Source organism: Cydia pomonella, chromosome 6 (assembly GCF_033807575.1).
Source record: "Cydia pomonella isolate Wapato2018A chromosome 6, ilCydPomo1, whole genome shotgun sequence".
Taxonomy (NCBI): domain Eukaryota; kingdom Metazoa; phylum Arthropoda; class Insecta; order Lepidoptera; family Tortricidae; genus Cydia; species Cydia pomonella.
The window spans coordinates 14,594,780-14,618,858 of NC_084708.1; the positions used below are offsets into that span (position 1 = coordinate 14,594,780).

Sequence of the window (24,079 nt, forward strand, 5' to 3'; positions counted from 1 at the left end):
CAACAAAACGGTATCTGTTGCGGGGCCAGGTATGTATAATAAACTACCCGACAACATTAAAAATATTGAAAATGATCTGACATTCATTCTACATTCGACTAAAAAAATGGCTGACTACAAATGTCTTTTATTACATGTCAGAATATTATAATAATGATTTATTTTAAATTTAAATTAATATATTGGATATTAGAATTGTATTGATTATTTTTATATTGTTTTATTTTACTTGAATTTGATAATTATGACTTTTATGACATGTCAAAATATTATAATAATGATTTAATTTTAATTTAATTTATTGGATATTTGAATTGTTTTGATTACTTTTATATTGTTTTATTTTATTTTACTTGAATTTGATAGTTATTATCTTAATGAATTGTACTTCAATTGACACCGGCCTAGTTATATTTATTACCCTTTTGACATGTAAAATTTGTAATTTTATCAATAGAGGAATATGAATAGGTATAAGCTATACCCATGTATTTTTATTATACGCAGCTGGCAACACATTGGCTCACATTTATGAAAGAGGGCTAATGGCGAAGACTGCCCGATCAGTTCGGGATTAAGTGTTCCACTCGTGCGGGCGATCCTGTCGAATAAAGATAAATGATTGCGGGCGAGAGGCAAGGGGTAATTAGCTGTCAGTGATTTCAATTCATATGAGGGGGGATTAGGCGATGTTGCCTGTTACTGACGGAAAATAGATTAGGTAAAGAGGTAATCGAATTTTAATATTTTTTGCCGAGGGGATGCGAATCAAGCTCTGATCAATTCACAGCTGCAATTCAATTTAGTCCACCTAGGTCTATATAATCTAAACCCTCCGAGTTCACTCTGAGTGGGCTTGTAAGGGGTTGTGCAGGAGGTGGATTGCAGAAGAAAAGGAGTGTTGGTACGAGTATTACGACGATCAATTTTCTCTATATTCTGCGATCGAGGCGTGGCGATCGCAGGAGAGGTGTAACGATCTCTCTACCTTTTGCGGCCTGTCTTTGAAAGGGCAGTTCCTATTAAGTGGCGTTAATACAAAGCCAAAAAGTAATAGGAGCGAGGCATCGCCCGTCCTCCGTGTGGTTGTTCCTTTTTCCGGCACCCATGGCCTTGGTGACTAGAGGGAGCTCGCTACAGTACAGTTCTAACGGCCTTAGCATTTTGCGTTGGGCACGCAGCCTGGAGAAGTTTAGAGCTTCCGCGTTTCTAATACCAGCATAAAGCAGCGAGATGGGAAACAGAGAGGTCTCAGCGCCTACTCCGTGGGTCTACCTAGCCTAGACTAAACTCGGGACATCTCTTGCACCCGGTTGGTAAATGCATAACGCATTTTCCCTACTCCAACATGATGTTTTCCTGATTCTAAAAGTTTTCACGTCCTCACGTCTTGAACTGGCAACAATTGGAAATTAAATTTGTCGTATGATCCTCCTTTGAGAAATATACGCCCAGGAAGCTGTACTCAGTCATGAGTCAGCTGTATGAGACCGGCGGTTTAGCATGAGGCGCGGACTAATTGGCTGTCAGCTATGAGCGCTGAGTGGCGGGTGACGCGCGTTCGTGACATTGGCCGAATCAAAACAAAACAATCCGGCTGATTGGCTCTAGATTAGCACACAACTCTGCTTATTGACGTTCAACCTGAGTGTACTAAACTTATTAGATGGTACGTAATGGAATATAAAAATAAGATAAATGAGTAACCTATGTAGGTATCATAACAAATAATACTTTATCTATTATAGGAATCGATAAAGAGAGAGTTAAAAATGCAGATAAATAGATAAATGTTAAGTAGGAGACATAAAACATTTTCGTGATTGTAGGCTTGAGTTTTGGCCAGGCAGAAGGCGTGACAGAATGCGACACCGGTAAGTATTTTATTTAGATTATTACTTATCCATTGAATCCCATCGATAATTTAACTGAAGGATAACTTTGGTTTTAGAAGTAAAGTGGACATGTGGTTGTCTCATGTTTGCCATTTATCTCGCAAAGTTCATATCATTTTAGACACTATCCAAACATGAATTACACTTTTAAAGTTTTTTCACTTTTTGTCAATAGAGGTAGATACTTGCTGTATATAAACGATGCAGTGTAGGTAATTAATTAAAGTATTGTTATAAACTATATTTTTTTCATTAGTGGGGTTCGAACTTCTATATAAAATCAAAATAAATCGGTAGATGACAGACTTCCTAGTTATCCATTAAAAAAACGTATTAGTTTTTTAACCTCCTCGTTTCTTGAAGCTAGAAATAACAAAAAGCGGCCAAGTGCGAGTCGGACTCGCGCATGAAGGGTTCCGTACCATTTATGACGTATTAAAAAAAATCTACTTACTAGATCTTGTTCAACATTTTACCACTTTGGACACACATTTTAGCACCTTGGAAGTGTCTCTCGCGCAAACTATTCAGTTTAGAAAAAAATGATATTAGAAACCTCAATATCATTTTTGAAGACCTATCCGTAGATACCCCACAAGTATGGGTTTGATGAAAAAAAAATATTTTTATTTTATGACTTATTAAAAAAACTTACTAGATCTCGTTGAAACCAATTTTCGGTGGAAGTTTGCATAGTAATGTATATCATATATTTTTTTTAGATTTTTCATTCTGTTATTTTAGAAGTTACAGGGGGGGGGGGGCACACATTTTTTCACTTTGGAAGTGTCTCTCGCGCAAACTATTCAGTTTAGAAAAAAATAATATTAGGAACCTAAATATCATTTTTAAAGACCTATCCATAGATTATACCCCACACGTATGGGTTTGATAAAAAAATTTTTTTTTTTAAATTTTATGACGTACTTATTAAAAAAAAACTACTCACTAGATCTCGTTCAAACCAATTTTCGGTGGAAGTTTGCATGGTAATGTATATGATATATTTTTTTTTGATTTTTCATTCTGTTATTTTAGAAGTTACAGGGGGGGGGGACACAATTTTTTTCACTTTGGAAGTGTCTCTCGCGCAAACTATTCAGTTTAGAAAAAAATGATATTAGAAACCTAAATATCATTTTTGAAGACCTATCCATAGATACCCCACACGTATGGGATTGATGTTTTTTTTTTTTAATTTTATGACGTATTGAAAAAAAAACTATTGACTAGATCTCGTTCAGACCAATTTTCGGTGGAAGTTTGTATGGCAATGTATATCATATATTTTTTTTAGATTTTTCATTCTGTTATTTTAGAAGTTACGGGGGGGGGGACACATATTTTACCACTTTGGAAGTGTCTCTCGCGCAAACTATTCATTTTAGAAAAAAATGATATTAGAAACCTCAATATCATTTTTGAAGACCTATCCATAGATACCCCACACGTATGGGTTTAAGGAAAAAAGATTTTTTGAGTTTCAGTTCTAAGTATGGAGAACCCCCAAAATGTATTGTTTTTTTTTCTATATTTGTGTGAACATCTTAATGCGGTTCATAGAATACATCCGCTTACTAAGTTTGAACAGTATAGCTCTTATAGTTTCGGAAAAAAGTGGCTGTGACATAATCGGACAGACAGACGGACATGACGAATCTATAAGGGTTCCGTTTTTTGCCATCTGGCTACGGAACCCTAAAAATTGTAAGTGACAGGCATAAATAAACAGATCCGTCGTAAAATGTTATTCAAGTTAGTAGTGTTAGTTGGACGGGTAGCGTCGCGTCCCACGGTCGGCAGGTGTGCACTGCCTGCATTTATATCGCTCAGACAAAACTGCCTCAGAAACCAAAATAAACGGAATTCCGATTACGCATAATTGTTAGAAACCACGAGGCCATAGTTGAATTGGTTTCTACGAGGCAATATGCAAAGCGAGGAAAATAATAGCTCAGCCTCCACACGTCGCCTTCATTAGCATTGTACACTCATTAACGGGACAGACCAACACATAACCCGTCTTCACATTTACCTGCTTATCTCGTCTCGCATATAAAAATACATTTTGTTTCATTCATCCGCTGTGGAGACTAATGGCTTGTGTGTTAAGAAAACCTATTAAGGAAAATGTTTTGATTTTAAAATCTATTACTGCAGCGCTTAAAAGAATGTTATTGTTCACGAATAATAAAGAATTAAAAATATAAAGAACAATAAAGTATCTTCAGATAGGACTGTATTTTTAGACGATAAATAAATAAAGCATCTAGAACAATGGTCATGGTTTTTGTAGCTGTGTTTTTGTTGGTTGTCCGACAATATTGGATGTCGCAAGGGAACGATTAAATTTATTTTGCTATGATTCAAGGTTCAGTGCCTCCGATAGCCAAGGCCTGGTTTCCGAGGCAACCAAAACGGCAAAAAGTTATGAATCATTACGCTTCGCTTAAAGCGAATAAGGTTGTTTTTTACGAATGTACGGTAAGTATAAGAACATTTTTTTCGATCCTTACCGAAATGGGTTTAACGAAAATCATTTCAATTTAAGTTAAAATCTAATCGAAATCGACTTAAAGAAAATCATTTTTTCCAATTTAAGTTAAAAATTGACGATATGAATGCTGATTTGCTGCGGAAACAATCTTATTTTACACAATGTCATTCTGCATATTACAAAACTTTGCCATCCAATCAGAGCAACGACGAGCGTTTCGCAGTCTCCACATTTTCAGCTTTTTATTCAGAGGAAAAACTCAATAGGAATCTGGGATCCGCGTGCTGAGGCGCGAGAGACAGGGTCGCCTATAAATCTGCGGCACATGCAGCGGGCTGAGACAAAGTAATGAACTAATTACATTAGCCGGGGAAATGCCGGCTAAACGCTAGGAATCTAAGCTGCTATTTAAGGTTTTTTACTCTTTTTGGGAAATGTATTGTGCTTGTTTTATTTAGGCAAGTAGCCATCAGTCTTTTCCGAGATCACGGGGACAACCTGTCGGAAGTAAAATTTAAATCTTTATTAAACACGATTAAGTCCCATTTTATAATTTAACTAGCGACCGGCCCCGGCTTAGCACGGGTTACACAGAACCTTAATAAATTAACACCTAAACCTTCCTCAAGAATCACTCTATTGATAGCTGAAAACTGCATGAAAATTAGTTCAGTAGTTTTTAAGTTTATGGCGGACATACATACAAATAGACAGACGCGGCGGACGACTTTGTTTTATAAGGTGTGGTGATAAAGTAGCTAAACAACGAGTTGACACTTGACGTTTATTATCGTTTGGTGCGATGGAGAGGGAATGCGATCGAGGTCACAAAGTTGCTAACGTAAATGTAAAAATGCCAACTCGTGGTCGCTGTGAAGGAGATAAAGTCAATAAGATACCTCGTATAAGTAGCATCAGTAACTAAATTTAGTTAAAATTTAAAATATGAAAACCATAAAATTTTAATAGAAATATTTAATAATTTTTATACCATTATTCGGTGTTATTTCGAACTAATGGTTATAAACAATCGGTACGTTATAATGGACCTATCTATTCAAATTAAACTACCTATATGAATTACAAAGCAAGCACGCACCCGTCTAACATGATAGTATTGATGGTATAGGTGGGTCAAACACATTTTAGAAAAAGGTCACTTCTGTTGACAATACAAACGACTCTGGTACATGGATATCCCGTTTATCTTATTCGAGTCTCAGGTACTGAAAAAATGTATCCCGCCTGTAAAGGTGCCGCGTAAAAATTAGCTTTAGGTTCCCTGAACTTAACGATGCATGTCTACGGGAAAGACCCGAACAAGTTTGAAAAAAAATGTATGACCAGGTAAGTAAAATGGTCTGGCTGATGGCTTTTGTTTCCCGTAATCTTATTATTCGATATAAGTAATATTTGTTCCGATATTAACGAAAACTGATATGACACACTATAAGATTCCCCCCCCCCCCCCCCCTTCATACGTGATTGTTGGTGAAGCGTAAACTTTCTTTTCTCCTATCTTACGTACGTTCATGCTGGGTTGAGCTAGACCACACACAGACATGATTACTCTCTTGCTAGACAAATTCGAATTCCCAAATGCCATTTACACAATGCGTAATACTGAAGGCTTACTCCAACCTCAGGCGAATTCAATATCAATAGCGATTATCGAATAATCTAGAATAATTTTATTATTATACATATTTGTAAATAAAAAAGCGCTGGTGGCCTAGCGGTAAGGGCGTGCGACTTTCATTTCGCAGGTCGCGGGTCCAAATCCTAGCTCGTACTAAGTTTTTCGGAACTTGTTTACGAAATATCATTTGATACCAGTCGCTTTTCGATGAAGGAAAACATCGCGAGGAAACCGGGCTAATCTCAATAAGGCCTAGTTTACCTTTTGTGTTGCAAGGTCAGGGTGCGTAGCCAACGTGCTAATGCCAACCAACGCCCCGTAGTGAACGAAGCGCAACTGTCACTGTCGTGCAAGAGTGATACAGAGAGATGACTACGCTACGCTACGGAGCGTTAACGATTGGCACGTTGGCTAAGCACCCTGGGCAGTCAATTTCGTAAAAACTAGTGCCTACGCGAATTCTTGCGATTAGTTGTCAAGCGGACCCCAGACTCTTTTAAGGCAGTGTCTTACCTGAGTGAATAACTCGCGAACGCGAAGCGGCGCGGCGCGGCGCGGGTGAATTCAATCCTTTGATACCTATGGAAGTGTCCTACGTGGGCGATCTCCGAATGCCGTTGGGCAGCCGCGCCGCGCCGAGCCGCGTCGTATTCGCGAGTCATCGCCCATCTAAGCCGCTGCGTAAGCCGTGGCAAAAAGCCGAAACAAAGCGAGGGAGATGATGATCATATTCCAAATAAATAATTTATGGTGTTGTTGGGTAGGAATTTACTTATAATTATGATTTCATTTTATTTTGTTAAAAATTGTAAAAATAATTTAAGAGTTAAAACGGATTTGTTACTGCTGCGTGCAGCAGGCGTAGGCCATCTAACGGTTTAACTGGTTTGCTGGCCGACTCTTAGCTACCTTCCCGATACTGAATATTAATTACAAAAACATCTATTCATCCGAGCTCACAGTGCGTGACGAAATAGATTTGTCTATTAATTATTTTCACGCAATATTTATTATCATTTAAATGCTGGCAGCTGTCTTCTCTGAGCCGGCAAATTGCGAAGCGTACTATACTTTCAAACATTACCATTACCACGCGATTAAAGCTGTTCATTGTGATACAGTATCAATGTGTGTATGTATATAGGTATCTTTATATTGAGGCGTGGCTAAATTACACCTTGTAATCAAACCAGTATCTAATTTTAAAATTTGTAACGTCGTATTCGGCCGTCTTGACTGATACAGTAATTATTAATTAGCGATTCCTAGTTATTTTTTGCTTTACCGGTCTTGAAATTCGTTTTTAGATACAAATGGAATATGTTGAATAAATTATCTTGATGGCGAGTGGGTTTGTTTTTTATAGGGACCGGTGTCTGTCGGCTAAGTGCTCTGTTTTTAACGTTATGCGTGCGATTTGCTGACTGAGACCCTCACAGTTTTGTCGAGAGCTGGTATTTATGTCAGTATACCTACTCGTAGCGTATGCCACACCTTTTATAATTGCATAAGACATATTAGCAGACTAATGTGATGTCACAATATAGGTTAGAATAGAACTTTTTTATGTCAGTGTTAATGTGTAAGTTCAATAACGGAAAATCTTACAATTAGGTACAGTATCGACACATAAAAAGGTATGGAAACTATTGTGAGTATTCAGTGCTTATTAATAAATTATGCATCAAGTGATCAATGCCAATTAGAAGTAGACAATGTACCTATACCTACTTGTGACATACGTAACCCCAGTCCAGTAGCCCTAAGTACTAATTTAACTGCAACATTCTGGTTCTAAACTTTTCACGGCCATCCATTACCCCAGTCAGAAAGTGCCGGCCGAAAACAATGTGTAAACAGAAACAATTTCGTCCTGAACCCGAATCACGACGCCCGCCTCAAACTTGGTAATATTTTTTGTAATCAATTTTAAATTTGGAGTGGAGTCGTGACCCAAACGCGTGAGTCTCGAGGGGCTTCCGCGCAATTTGGCTTCAAGCGTACCGCCAATCCAAGGTAACATATACCATTGTATTGAAACGGTCATATGTAGATAAATATAAATGTGTGCTGATTTCAGTCAGAAGCTACAACCGCGCATAAAGACTGGGAATTGATCTTAGTGTATGTCAGAGAAGTTATTATGTAGGTATTTGTAGTGATAGGTAAATGTTTTGTGTGGTGCGTGTGTCTTAAGTTTACTTGCAGGAATTATTGAAAAAATTATGAGATTATGAAATTGATCGAATATTGTAGGCTTCAAAGGTTCCACTTCAAATTAGTTTAACTTAATCAAAGTAAGAAAAAAAAAATTGCCTATGACTTAATATTATGTGCAAAAATTACTGCCCGTGAATTAAGTGGACGTCTACTCCACCGGCTTTGTCGTCATTGTAACCTGAAGACTTGAACTGTGAAAGTCTGGATATTATAATGTCCCTTGTCGTAAACTACGGGCATCAGAAATTGTATTTTATATAATCGTGAGTATTGAGTTGCTTAAGTAAGGTACGGAAAAGCTTGATTATATCACTATTGTATATATATTCAATACTTTTTCTACGTCTCATCTAAAATAATACTATAAAATTTAATAATTAATCAAAATAGGTAAGTATCTCAGTGAACAAAAATGTAGTCCCGCCCCGCGTTGTTAATTAACTTGTTATTCTATTCGCGGGTTGGCAGTATCGTTTAAGACTGACTATAGATTAGGTACGGGTCGGTAGTAGATAGTGCGTCTTAGTTTGGATTGTTGAGTGGGCTGTCAATGATACTAATGATTTAATTGACGACTTGAGTGGGATGCTAATTATACAATGTGATTTGATGGCGAACACAAACATGTTTTTGATGATTATTAGTATAAACACGCTAACTTCTGCTTAGAAGCATTTGAAAACGGCTAAAAATAAGATTACAGGTACATTAGATAAGACAAAAAATTGTACTTAGGCCAAAATTATTTTTGCTGTCTTGTTTCGACTCTAGTGTTGAAAGTCGAGTGTAGATTATAATTTAGGTAAATAAAAGAAAACTCATACAAAAAACTACACTCCGTCATATTTTGGGGACAAAATACAAGACAACGAAAATAAATTTGACTTGGCGCACCTAACAGTTTCTTATTTTAGTTTCTAAAGGCCAATACCTTGTCGGTCCCTAATACACACCTTCAATCGTCCCTTATGAGAAGGAACAACCTATAAAACAGTTACATTTTGCACGGTTATCTATGAATTGAAATTAACTCAAAATATTTTAAGTAAATACGTAGAAAGAATAAAATAAAGGGCGGCTCTAATACTTACCTACAGTATTCCAGACTGCTTCCCTGGAAGAACCGGCAGGTAAAAACTGACTACCACCTGTCGTGCACGTGGCAGGTTTATTTTTAACCCGGCACACACCTTTTCCTCCATTTAAAGCGCCAATTATTATTTTATGGACCAAATAAAAGGTCTGAGAAGCACAATATATATTCCCATTATGAGTGAAATGTAGATAACAAAAATAATTGGTAAGTTGGAATAAAATACAGCAGCAACCCTTCTGTGTATTAGGTATGTCAATTAGTTGCACATTAGCTGGAAATATATTTTTGTGACCTGTTAATTTTGACTATGAAAGCTAATATAACACTTTCACTGCTAAAAACACCCTATAGTAGTACACAGACTTGGTCAATACAAATAAAATATTGGCTGGTCGACATCTTTAACGGGCAGATGGCCTGACTAACTGCCATCTGCTGGATTGCAACACCAAAGTAAAACTAAGTTACGATAAGACAATACATATCGTATCTTTAGGTTTTTTTTTACATATCGTAAAGTTTGAATCGGGCCATAAGTAGTTTTGATAGTACATAATGTACCTACATATTCGTTTCGTATACCTAGGTGGTTACAGTTTTTTTAAAGATGTCTGAATGTTATGAACAATTCTTAAGTAAATAGGTATTTATACCTGTCTATTTCTTTAGGTATTTAAATAAAAATAAACAAACAATTTGTACACTTTCGGGTAGTTATAACATTTATTGGTTAACCAACTAAATAGAAAATCGCCTGGATCTGTCACTGAACGACCTGACTTTAGCCTATATTTTTTATCATGTAATGTTTTCATCTACCCTCAACTAGCTTAACCTTTGGTATGCTTAGGAGCAGATCTGCTCCATATATATTTAACCAAATTCAACTTAAACATGAAGATGTCATGGTTGCTAAATAAATGGCAAACTTTTGACAGGCGCATGCGAAAGGTTAAGGATCCATTTGAGGGTAGATTTTGTTTACTTTTATTTAAACACCTTCAGATATAGCACATACCTAACAATCGGACACCGCAAAATTCTAACTATAAACTTGTATACTTCCGCGATCCGCGACTGACCACAGATTGAGTTGACTTGGCCTATGTATCTAAGTATGTATTGATATGAGAAGCAATAATAAAGTACCTATATTTATTACAAAGTGTATTCCTACAAACTATAATATATATTGGAATTGTGAGATAAGCGAACATCGGCAATAATCCGGAGAATAGTTAATGGTGGCGATGCGAGTGGATCTAGGTATATTCAAAGATTTCAAAACTAAAGATGGGCCCGAGATAAAGGGCCCGTTCGGTTATATAATGCCGAGCGAACATGCGCACCAACGAACATGTGCACAAACGCGATTTGCGCGTCAACGAACTGGCCCACTTCGTAACACCCGTAAGGCCCGTCTTTACGAAGTAATATAAGTATATACAAGTCAATGGATATAATATGAGCGAGCAATCATGCGTGCAGAGTCCCGGATCGGCTGGACCGCTGATACTGACTCAAATGTGAATACTTCTAGATAATTTACAACCTATAAACCTATGTACCTACTTGTTCTATAAAAAAAGATTGCTGACTGCAAACAGCGTGCAGCGTCTTATTTCGCCGTTTTATGTTTTACTCCTGGCGCAAAACGTGTTTCATACAGCTTTCCACTTAGCAGTATGCATGGTGCCTATGTACATTTGTATAAGCTCTGTCTCTTAAACAAGCTTTATATTGCAGGTAAGTATTATGTCAATAACGTTCGTGTAGGTGTGTTCTATTCTATCGATCATAACTTATGCTACTTTACAAAGTCCATTCACATATAACGCATCCGTTTCATGTTTCACCAATAAACGATAGGTATAGGACGGGGACAAACGGTTCCATGGGTAAAAAGGTTTACTATGTATGTCTAACCCCGAAATAAAAAGTCACGTGTGCATTTCAATACAAAACACTATACTTATATCAATCGACAAAACAAACAAATTGAGTCGCTTAACTTCAAACTCGGATAAATCCACTCTACCCTATCAGAAATATCTATTCTATTACCTTTTCTTGATACCAAAATCCCAAGATCTGACAGTTGGTTTTGCTGTTTGTACACTTCAATACAAGAAAATTGTTTTAATAGGTAGTTTTTAAACTGTAGGTACCCAATATTTAGATATGGGATTGGCGAGTAATGGAAATTTAGGTGGTAATATGCGTTTTTTCAGTCCCTTAACCAATGTGTAGTATATCCGCATAGCAATAGCAGTTCATTTTATTTTGCGGTTGTTAATGTAGGTCAGTGTTTAATCAAATAATTTACAGCGTGTAATTGACGCACCAGAAAGTTAACGGATGAAATAATTTAAAATTGAAACATGATTTTTTCACGTTCAATTTAACTCATTAATCGTTGACGTAAATTATGTCGAAAATTATAATATATTCAAAAGCAAAGTTGTCCACAAATACAATAACAGATAATAATAATATTAGTTGCAAGGTAAAAAATATGTCGATGGTTCTGAACATTTAATGTTTGGCGCACGTCTCGAATAAACTCAGACCAGTAACATCTCCTTTGGAGATTAGGGTAAAAATAGCCACGGGACGAGCTCGCTGGTGCTTGACTAAACACATATGAATTGCCACCAATCCTTTTATATTACCGCTTTCCACGGCTTAGCGAGATTTCGCCTTTAACGCCCAGCTCCTTGGCAAGACTGATGACGCTGCGAATGCTGTGATCTGCCGTCTAAAGTACACAACAAGACACATTTCTTTGCCTATATTTGGTGTAACAGGACGAGACCCTTTTCCCAAAATGACGAATCAAATTATTTTTGTCCCACTATAAACAAGTATTTAACCCACATTACACATACTTTAGGTAAAGACAACCGTTCGTTAACGTTTGCTGCAAAGGTTAACTAAAAAAAAAATCTTAAATTACATAGGGCGAATCGGATTTAATAAGCAGCCATTAATATACTATTTACGGATTATATCACGTATAACTGAAAAGCTATCATCCCTATTAAACCACCTGACCAGCCACCACCGTTAGCCTGGGATTCAGTAGTCCATCAAATAAAGGAACAAGAAACACTTATAAATAGGACAGTGTTGAATGGTGTGGACCACGTGTGGACATGTTATTCTAGTGTTTACTTAACAATAGTAATGTAGGTAATTATACAAATACGCTCATTAAGCTAGGTAGCGAACTAGCAAGCAGAGGTGAATATATTTCTCCTCAGGTTTATGGAAATGTGTTTTAAATTCATTACACGCGATATCCGTTTAATAGTACATTACGATAAAAGTGCGAAAAATAGGAAATTCGTAACGAGTGGCGATAAATTAAAACACGACCGAAGGGAGTGTTTTAAATCGACACAAGTTGCGAATTACCTATTCGCACATGTATCGTACAACGTTTTACAGTACATATTATCCTTTAAATTTTCGACACAGTTACATAATATGCTAATTTACGCACTAGTGCGGAAAAGTAGCACCATATGTACTGTAAAATAGTTTTATTTAACTATCGCGGTAATCGAAGACAATATTATTACTGTTGCGTTTGTTATAAGTCTGTAGATTAAAGTAGTCCGGTTAAATGTACTAAAACACTTCTACATGGATCTACAATGTTTTAACAGATTATTTATTCTGTTCGATAATGGTATCGATGGATGTAATGGTACATTTGATAGCTAAATAAAATTGTAAAACGTAATATACTGTTAGAGTCGCCTAGTAGGTAACCGGTTTATATTTAAATGTTAAACATCGCTGTTCGAAAATGTGAATTGTATTTTTATTTGATTATACTTGCAAACCGGTTCTATACCAAACTAAACTAAATGTGGATTAATAGCAACCCAACTAGTCACCAATCGAGTAAGTGCAAAATTTATCATTTCTGAATACATTAACGATATTAACGTTAAACCGCTATTAAGGGGAGATAATTAAAATTGTAGTTAAAGCACAGTTAAATAAATAATAAGTACGTGTTTAGGGCCTACGCTAGCTGACGCGGGGTGCTATTTGTAGGTGAAATCCGCCGCACGCGTCCGCTTCAGTTAGCGTCACTCATACTATTTTTCGTTAACCCGCTCGTCCGCTCCGTGCACCGGCGCCAGCTAGCGGAGGCCCTTACAAATATTTTTTTTACGTCAGCAGCTGGACCAAGGGTAATTTGCTGCTTAAAAACAGTGAGCAAAATCGCATTTTGCTCACTGAGTGAGACAAAATAACATTAGAGTGACCTTCATATTCGAATGTCATTTCAACGTGCGGGGCCTAATACAAGTTCGAAGTATTTGGATTCTATTGTCTTTGTCCCTTTCACGTCATTAGCAAAAAGAAAGAGACAAAAAAAGTGCATACGTAATTCAACGATATATTGACGGTTTATAATAGACCCCCGAAATAAGTCAGACGGCATCGTTCCACAACACCCTACGCCTACGAGTCTTCATTCGTAATAATTAATTAATGAAATAAAAGTTTAAAATTTAATACTAATACCATATTTTACGTATTTTATTATACAGTCAAAACAATGTACTTATTCAAATTTACGCAATTGTTACGCTGTAAATAATTCTACTTAACGACTTTTAACGATCTCTACTATAGTTGACAAATAGTAGTATCCGCAATTCGGACCGTATCTTACAAAGTTTTTTTTTAACAAAAAAAAAGTTGACGACTGAACTGTCAATTGATGTTCGTTAATTCATTATTTTCGTATCATTTTATTGAAATTTCTTTCGTTTTGTTTTATTGCGGTAATTAAATTGTTAGAATACCTTCAGAAAACATGAGTGAAATAGTGATGAAGACGGGTTACATTTTTTCAGGTTGTATTTTTTGATGGCTGACTGACGTGAAAATTTTTGTGTACTACACGAGATCAAAGTTATTTACATCTCGTGCACTTTTGAGTCCCTTACTACGCTCAAGATTCTAAATTAGATTCACTCGCTATGCTCGTGAATCTATTATAGAATCTTTCGCTTGCACGGGACTCAAAACAAGCACTCGAAGAAATATCAAACTTTGCTCTCTTGTTGTACAAATAACTATTGACAAAGAGGAAAACAATAACTCAAAGATCTCAAAGTATCTTCTAGCTAGACAACTCAAAGGATTCATGGAAAATGTCATTGTAATAACTGTGTGCTCCGAAACATGCTGAGTGTTATCCTTTTCTGGAGCCACCCGCAGCACTGTAACTTCTAATTTACCTAGATTTAAGTCTATTTTAATGTTGTTGTGTATGTGTGTTTCGAATAAAAGCATCATTCATTCATAATATAAATGTGACTAAAAATAAGTAACATTTAAACAAATACTAAATAAGACACATCTACTTCTTTATGATCAATTAGAATTCAATATGCCATTAAAAATCTTATTGGTAGTTCATCATAAATATGTTATGTAAATTCGCAATTAATGCAAAACACAAACACATGTTATTCAATTATCATTATATTTGTTATGCAATAAAGCCAATAAATTTCAATCTGTCTAGAATTGATTCTGCGTAAAACTCGTATGTACCTATAAGGAAAATTAAACAGTAGTGTGTTCTTGGAAGGCAGGTAACGAGAAGTTCGATATGTAGGGCGCGGATATATCTAGCGAACGAGAATGCATTAGCCGACGGTGCAGCGTGAGGCATTCTTCGACAACGAGGCTGCGGGGGTCCGCAATTATTCCAACGCAATGTCCCGGAATGTCTAATTTGCTCACGTAATTTTGGCCGGAATTTGTCCCAGGCCGGCGGATGCTGGGAACTATTTTTATTGCTCGCTTCCTATTTGCCCCGCTCCGTCGGGAACAATATAACTTGACGCTCGCGAACTCTAACCAACTTGTCTCGCAGCAAGTGTATTGTGAATTACACGTCGGCTCTTTGCCGCCGACGTGAAAATGTGTTTCTTTGCTGTTCCGCCCCGTGAGAACACTCGACAATCGCAACACGGACACGTACTCATTCATTATGGTTAAGAGCATTTGAGGCATAAGTGAGTCCCCGTTCCTGGTTGTCTTGTATTACGGTCGGGCTGTTTGGGAATCGAGACCAATGTCAACACTCAGAACCGTTCTAGAATTGTCGTTGCAACTAAGCACTGGGATCTGAGTTTAGCTTGCTATCGGAATTGTGTAAACAGGACTGCCTAGTTGGGAACTACAAAGATACTTTGTACGCGGCTCTTGCTTGAATTTTATTGTAACGTGGAGCATGAAACTGCAGCGAACAGTACGTGCAAGCCAACTGGCAGTTAACAGTAAAATAAACTTTGTTTACGTACTGAGAAATACTTTTTTGTATATAGGTATGAATTTATTGCAAAAAAAAAAACTGAATTTTACGCCAACAAGACACGGTCAAAAGACACGAGATAGTATCGAGAAGGGGTTTCAAATCCTATTCCTGAAACCTACATATTGTACAATACATAATAAAAACAACTAAATTCGGCAACAATCAGTCTCGCATCTCGCATTACAAGTAAGTTCATTAAAATGTAATAATATTTACGCAGTAAATGTTTCTGCCATTAAGCAACCAGTTTAGATTGTTAAGATAGGCGCCATTTACTCATGTAAGTGAGGGAAAGTGATGTACTATTGACATAAGTTAACTTTGAAGTTTGGACACTTGTCAATCGAATCGAAACACTTAGATCGCACATTTTTAGAGTTTATGCCATTCCGAAAGTTATCTATGAACATCAAAGTAAACTTAATAACTACCCTTGAGAGTTGGGTATTTCTTGACCGAGCGAACGCGAAGCGTCTCTGTTTCACCTTGGACAAAAAAATGCTTTCATATACATTATATGTCTGCCTGTAACATCCTTGATTGTTTATAAATATTTTCGCGAGGTTTACTGCTCACAGAGTTTAATGTTTATCTACTTCATGATAATTCGTAATAAATTATGGTAAAACTAATAAAAAAACATTATTACATCATTTATAGCTTAAAATGTGGCACCAGTAGAAATATAATTATATTTGTAAAATTACTAGAGGACGGTAGATATTTTTGGTGCGTTGTTCTATACGCTACTATAAATGCTAACTGTACCTTAGCTATACCCAAACATAAGCGGATACAAAAACTAAGTTGTAAGCGTTTGCAATGTGCAAGATTTCTACTCTCACAGTGAGTTAAGCAGCAGACAGATGTTTGAATATTTTATTGCACGGATGAAAAGTGTAAGCCAAAAAGTTGAGTAAGATGTAAAAAAGTGTACCAAACTGTCCCGCTTCCCCCTATTTATTATAGTTTTTGTATTGGATCGCAAGAAAACTTTATTAAAGTACAAAGTTATAGAATATTAGGTATGATGTGGATGTATGTAACATGTAAGTCTGCACTATATAGTACACAACACAATAGAAAATTAAAATTACGGACCGAACACTTACATTGATAGTGTATAATGATTATCATATATGAAATTGGAGTGAAACGATGGATTTAATTTTTCACTACACCAACTGGTAAAGGCCCTTTTGAATGTTCAAAAACTAATGAGAAAGTTGCATTTTATCCAAATGTGGGCAAAGTAATCAGATGCAAATTTTGAATTGTTTTCTTATGTTAGCTGGTGGCGGGATTGACTTTTAAATGACAAGTTTTTTATTACGTCCATTTGGGTTTGATTTGGTTTTTTTCGTATTTCATAGTGATTATTTATCTCACGTGGTGTGGTGAACAATTTTGTGTTTCACTCGGAGGCAAAATTGTTAAACCCTCGTGCCTTGAAACCCTCGCAACGCTCAAGATTCCACTTCCAATATTAGCACAAGCGGTTAAACAACAACTTTGCCCCCTTGTAAAAAAAATAACTATTTACTGATTGTCCCTGGTTCATCAATAGAAGAGAAAAGCTTTTAATTTACCTGAAGTTACTGATTGTGAAGTTGTCAATCATGTTCACCATCTGTAACAAAAAAACATTTGCTTAGAATAGTACCTATGCCCCAGGTATCGCTGGTGTGATGTCTTAGAGGCGGACCTGCGTCGGCTGAATGCCAATTCATGGCAGGAAACCGCGCGGGATCGGGACAGGTGGCGTTCTCTTGTTTTGGAGGCCAAGATTCTTTTTGGATCGCTGAGCCAAAGCAGTTAGTTCAGTTAGTTAGTTAGTACCTATAACCTAACAAATTTTTAATCTAAAAGTAAGCGTCAATGTTTGTTTTTCTATTTCCGAATTTTATATATTCGAAGTAAGTAGTAAAAAATATTTGTTAGGTACGTAGGTACGTAAAGTGTATTAATTTCTGCACTAATGTCTACACAACCACGGATCTAGAATTAATAAAACTCCAGATTATCGATTTGGTTTCCTCGCAAAGGCTTTTAACGTAGACGTCAAAAGGATAATTCAAGTGCGTCCAGTGAACTGCTTCGCACTACCTTCCTATTGATCCATTCAATGCTAACCTGTAAGCGGCTGCCTTTAGCCTTCAACCCGTAAACGTAGGTATGCGGTTTCAGCGCAATTACAGCACACGTGATCCCGTAAGCGGAGCTGTCAAAAGGCTGCGTGACACGTCCTAATCCGCCTGAATCGCGAGTAATCACGATAACGGTAAAGAGACAAGTGATTTTGGAGCGCCGCCAGGACGAGCCTGCCGAGCACTCCATTTGCTCTTTACATAACTCCGTATTCACTGGATCATTAATCTTCCTAGTTCCACGCTAGGCCGAGTTTAATTTTAATAAACGGCTTTTGCTACACTACGGTATATATTTATTACGACTGCTTGACAATTTAACATTTATTCAGGAGGTAATGGTGTTAGCAATTTACTTAGAACCTAGACAACTCTAACTACATACCAACAGTGTTAGATTTTAATTTATGGATTTAATATGAAGTTGATTCATTTGTTGGAATTCTCTATTTCGTAATAGGAAGGTAGGTACTTAGGTATTAGGTTATACCAAAATGTATTGGACAAACGATTGGCGGGCCACAGGGTGCAAAGCAATATCTGAGGGTGCAATCGGGCTTAAAGCCAAAATTAGAGAGTTAAGCTAATATTCCGATTGCGATGTATGGAGATTGAGCGTTGCTGTAGCCTTGTAGTAGCGGGCGATATTAAATAATGTCAATTTCCTTAAGAGTCCGCAGCAAGCTCGGTTCTCCATACAAACGTTCGCTCTCATTTTGAAAGGACTAGCTACTCGTAGATTTCTCTGAAACTTTGTACTTGCAATAGGATAACGTATAACTGTGCCTGTAATCAGTTTATGTAGCTGCGGATACCATAGTTAAAAAAATACAGCTATTTCTTATCTCAGCTTATTTTCATAAAAAAACTTGTTTTTGCTCTATTTCATTTGTTTTATAAGCTGGATCTATATAAACTAATTAGAGGCATTGATATACCTCATGTCATTGTATGTGCAAAGTTTTATTACAATCTAACATGTAGTAAAAATATGCACAATGGTTGTCGATTTGCGGAAAATGCCCAGAAGCATTAACTTACCAATACCAACTAACATGTAGTATTAAAATGAGAGCGAAACTCCGTTTGTATGGGAAGGTGAAATTCGGCCGATCTTGCTGCAGTTGTAACGCTGCAATAGCAATGTTTTCATAACCGTAATGTAACCTTTGTTTTGAGAAATCGTTACGTACATGTAAACCACACTTAATAAAATCGTTGTCAAAACTAGCGTATTCGGACGGAGACCCGCAATTAATGGACTCTCCCAGGATCCTTAATAATCGTTAAAACAGCGTAAAAGCACGCCGGTCGTAATTCTGTTAGTGGTCACTGATGTGACGCACATATTCGTGATACACTTTCGAGCCTGTCTTCAGGGAGCGACCCTACGTCGGACCAACCCTTCGTCAGACTACTGGTAATATTTTATCGCTTCGGTGCCACCTACCTACACAGGCCCGGATAATTTGTTTCGATAAATGGTGAGTTTAACAAGGCTTTTCTGTTGTCTGTGCCCTTTTGTACAGGGCGGCGAGGTGCGAGAGAAAGTCGAGACTTTCACTGCAGTAAATTGTCCTATCTCACATGATTATCCATTATTAAGTGCGATAAGATACTTTACAAATTAGGGATTAATTCTACTCGTATTGTTTAGGAAGTGTTTGTTATGCTAAACCAATTATATTCGATTGCGTCCTACGGCTATTTTGATTAATGTGTACCTAATTCAATAGAAGCGTTTGTTCTTAGACATTATGCATGTGTTTATTTTGTGTATATATACACACAAGTACGTACGATATAAATACACACAAATACAATAATTATACAATTTTGACCTCCTAAACAATTTCCTTTTTAGAAAGAAATCTAAAGACTGGAAAGATATTTCATAAGTTTTCCCGAGGAATTCGTCTAAGCAGGCGTTGCTAATCTTAGCGCCAAAAGCTCTGAGAGCAATCTTCAATATTTCTTAGAGGTAGCCGTGACGTAACTTGGATAGGTAAGCTCACAATGCGGTAATATTCGGCGTACACCCGACGCAAGCTGTTTGTGCCTGACGTTACCATGAAAAGCGTGATTTACCTGCCTCCAGGGAAATACCATCGAACGCCCGGCTGCGATGTGGGTAATACGCACGCAGCTCTAATTCAGCTAATCTCCCTTTCTCGACTCTGCGGTTATAGGGTTTCATGTCATGATCCCGGTTAAGTGATATCTTAATGTTATCTCGTACGAGATTACTGTCGGGATTCTTCGCAATAAATTTCGTCATGTTTCCTCGTTGCGGAACGTTGCGAGTCATTTGCCGTTGACGTAATTTGTTCTAGCATTTTGATAAAGGCCTGTCATCAATATAAAACGTAGAAAATGCCAACGGTGTAACAACGGTAAACTAAACATTTTATCTTCACAGGCCTACTCGTATGTAGTGTTGATAGTTACGTCCAATTTACGGCGATATGTATATTGTAAATATTAGCACTCGTCGTTCATTTAAAAGTGGTTTAATAATTTAAGAGTTAGCTTTACATTTACGAGGGTGCGGACTTTAGGGTCGGCAACGCGCATGTTACTCCTATGGCGTACATAGGCTACGGAGACTACTTATCATCAGGCAGGCCGTATACTTGCTTGCCACCGACGTAGTATAAAAAAATCTAAATAAAAACGTTAATCCAAAATATTACTAAATTTTGAATTATATACTTATCTTTGAAAATATAGTGTAATTCATACGGCTAATGTAAATATCACGCTGAAACAGTACCTAGCAATTGATTCACAGAACTAGTCAAATAAGGCATTTAGTATCCATATCCTTAGTTGTTATCGATTCGATTGTATCGGAAAGGCAGAGTTAAGTCGGAGTCGAGTAAGGAGAGTTAACGAGTTAGACTCCCAAGCAATATTACAACACGAAATATTGACAATTCACTATTACGTGAATTCAATTATTTTTGCGACATTTATAGAAAAGCAGCAACCGTTACTCAATGGAATAAAGGCCTCGGGGCAATATTCACAAACTTAAGTCAATACAAATTCAATATGAATTTTAGTGTTTTACTAGCCCTACAAATATGGCTGGCTTATAGAGCAAATGAGTTCCCGCATAAATGCCTTTCCCAATAATTTTAATACATCCGAGAATCAGGCTTATGGTTAAAATAATCAACTGTCGTAAATAAACTGAATAGTTTACGATACATGTAAATCACGACGACATCGCAAAAGATACTAAACGAAGTACTGTCTATCACTGGAGTCTTTTATTCCTTTCAATTCTCATGAAGGTGATACAAAGGACTGTTTGCATAAATCCTGACTGTCGAATAAATGGCTTTTATGCCTCTACTTATCGTCTCTCGGATCTATAACGGCTCCACCGGGGTTTATTAAGCCAGATGCCCGATGTTAATTCACAATCTTTATTTTTATACTGCGATCGAACTGTTGATGTCTGTTTCTTCTGAATTCAATCTAATTTTAACGTTAACACGGCCATTAAAGTGTTTGAATAAAGTCTAAAAATATGTGTTAACCGATATCGAGGCCAACATTGTTAGCAGTGGCGAAGAAAAGCCCTTCAGATTCCCAGTAAGAGCAAACGTTATCATATCTGCCATGCCTCCGAATATATAGGACGTGTAAAAACCCGTTTAGAGAGGTTATCTCTTGTAGAAAATTGCTTTGCATCTCTAAGGAAATAACGTGGCAAGGATATTCGTTTTGCAAAACTTTTAGAATCGGTTTCGCGATACTAAATGCCAGTGGTTGATGTTTATGCTAAAAAAGAATGATGCAACTTAAGAAGATATGCATTGTTTATTTTTATTATTAAATTCTTATATTTTATTTTTGTTTTTCTTCTTTTACTGACTATAATATTAAATGTGACCGCCTCCGGCAAAACGTCCCACTTTGTCGCTTGCCATAGGGATGCCTTGACAGGTTATTCGTATAAAGATACAAGCAAATCTCATCCTTATGGCAAGCGACAAATTGGAACGTTTTGCCGGCCATGGTCACAAATTTCTCTGTGGCCGAAAAAAATTAACAACAAAATATCCTCGCACGAGTTTGTTTAGAATTGCTAATAAGTATTAAAGATTCTTTCAAACAGTACACAGCAAAAACAATTCCTGTAAAACTGAAATATTTAGTAGAGTAAAAGTAATGGACACGGGGACCGAATGTACTGCACCCATACATGTGTATTATCATGTCTTATAAAATCGGCCAAGAGCATGTCGGGCTATGCTCAGTGTAGGGTTCTATAATTTCAATGGGGGCTATTAATAAGTATAAAAATAAGGCAATACCTTCGCAGCGTGGCGAAACTATTCACTTTATCAAAATTACCATTGGGTTAAGGCAAAAAAAAAAAACATTTTGTATGGGAGGTACACTAAAAACCGTTCGGTCGAAATGCTTGATTTAGGTATCCATGCTAAATTGGAGCTTTCTAGCATAACGATTACGGGAAAAGCCTCGGACAGACAGACGGACGGACATGGCGAAACTATAAGTTGACTACGGAAGCCTAAAAATAACAGGGATTATATAACGTATACTGTTTAAAAGAAAATTATAAACGTGGCTTAAGCGCATACCGTTCTAGAAAATAATTTTATACAATAAAGCTCTATTGTTAAAAAGCATATTAGTATGAAGTAGAAGAGTGAGTAGTCTGAACACTGAAGTAAATGGAATATTTAAATTTGCTTGCGTGCGGAGGCGTGCGGGCGGCGCGGGTCACGCGAGTGCTCATGACAGATACTGCACACTCCGCTATATCATACCTACCCTCACATAAAAATTACATACGTACCCAAAGCCAAAGTGACTCAGTAGCGAGTGTTTTATGCTCACTCATGTTTTGTCATAACTTTTATTTATTTGTGTGCTGCTTTTAACCACCGAAACACTAACAAAATATTTGAATCACGAAGCAATCATAACATCATTAATGTTTTGAACTACACATACCCAGTTTTACATTTTATTACTTTAAATAGGGTCATAGTCGGTCACGGAAATGGTATTTCACATTGAATTGTGCTAGCTGGCAGGTCATCTAACGACGTCAATTACAGGGTGGGTTTAGTGCAAGGGGAGTGCAGCCGGAGAGCCCGGTGACTCATCCAGCGCGCCCAGACGGCGCCGGCACGCACTTTCTTGCCCCACCCTATAAAACTGCACCAACGTACTCGTTGCGCACACATCTAGCTCATGTAGCTCCCGACACGGATAACGAACTATTCTTTACTCCTTTGTAAAGAGAATTTCGAGACACACGCGAAAACAAAGGAAGAAACTAACTCGCCTGTCGCTATTGGTGTCCTGTGCCGGCTTCGCATACTAAGTGATGCAGTAACTTTAAATCGTTATTTAGTAGTACGCGTATACAAAAGTAGTTGGGAATACGATTTAAATTACTAATTGGTGTTGGATTTATGTCCAAGTTAAAGTTCTCTTCATGTTATATTTACCATTGTTCAGAATTCGCAAATTGGTAGTCGTTTAACGTCCACGGACTTTTTTTGTAACTATTTCTCGGGTGTGCTTTTTGGTGGCAAACTGGCAGTGGGAAGAGGCGGAAGGGCGGGGCGGTTCGTTTCTATCAGGGTAATGCTGGGCTGTAATTCCCAGATGCCTCAGAAGAAATATCATACGCGTGACCTCTAACATCCTAGTTTCTTATACATACAGCCAGATGAGTTTATATTTATAAAACATCGAAACGGTTTGTTGCTATGAAGAGCATGAAATTTCTATGAGAAACGTCACCAGTGACGTCACAATGAATCTACACACAAAAATACATCGTACAAAAGGCTGACTTAATACTTATAGAACATTCTCTCTCATACCAGTCAACCTTCGGGCTGAGCAGATAAGTTGTAGTCGATGAAACATCATTAGGTAACATAATATTTTATTGATAAAAAACCCAACCCAACAACACGACCATTAAGAAATGTATAAAATAAAATGAGAGATCTATGAATTTTCTTCACTGTATTTTCGTAAAGTTTGAAAATATTATTATTTTATTTAAGAAAATAGTTTCTTTCTACAAATCTACTATCGTAGAGGTACCGGGGGCTTAGTCAAGATGACAATGGTTTGCAGAAAATGAAACGAAACGATATCTAACTAATGTAAGGAAAAGATAGCGATTCGTTTCCTGCAAACGATTGTCATCTTGGCTAAGCCTCCTG

General features: G+C 37.1%; 1 protein-coding gene across 1 annotated transcript in view; it reads right to left on the minus strand.

Annotated features, from left to right (window-relative positions):
• The window catches only part of LOC133519063 (semaphorin-1A-like), a 160,627-nt gene that overhangs the window by 79,475 nt on the left and 57,073 nt on the right, over nucleotides 1–24,079 (minus strand). Inside the window, exon 2 of the mRNA XM_061852955.1 lies at nucleotides 17,292–17,332. The gene's annotated coding sequence lies outside the window, so the exon portion shown is untranslated. The remainder of the gene's footprint in view (nucleotides 1–17,291; nucleotides 17,333–24,079) is intronic.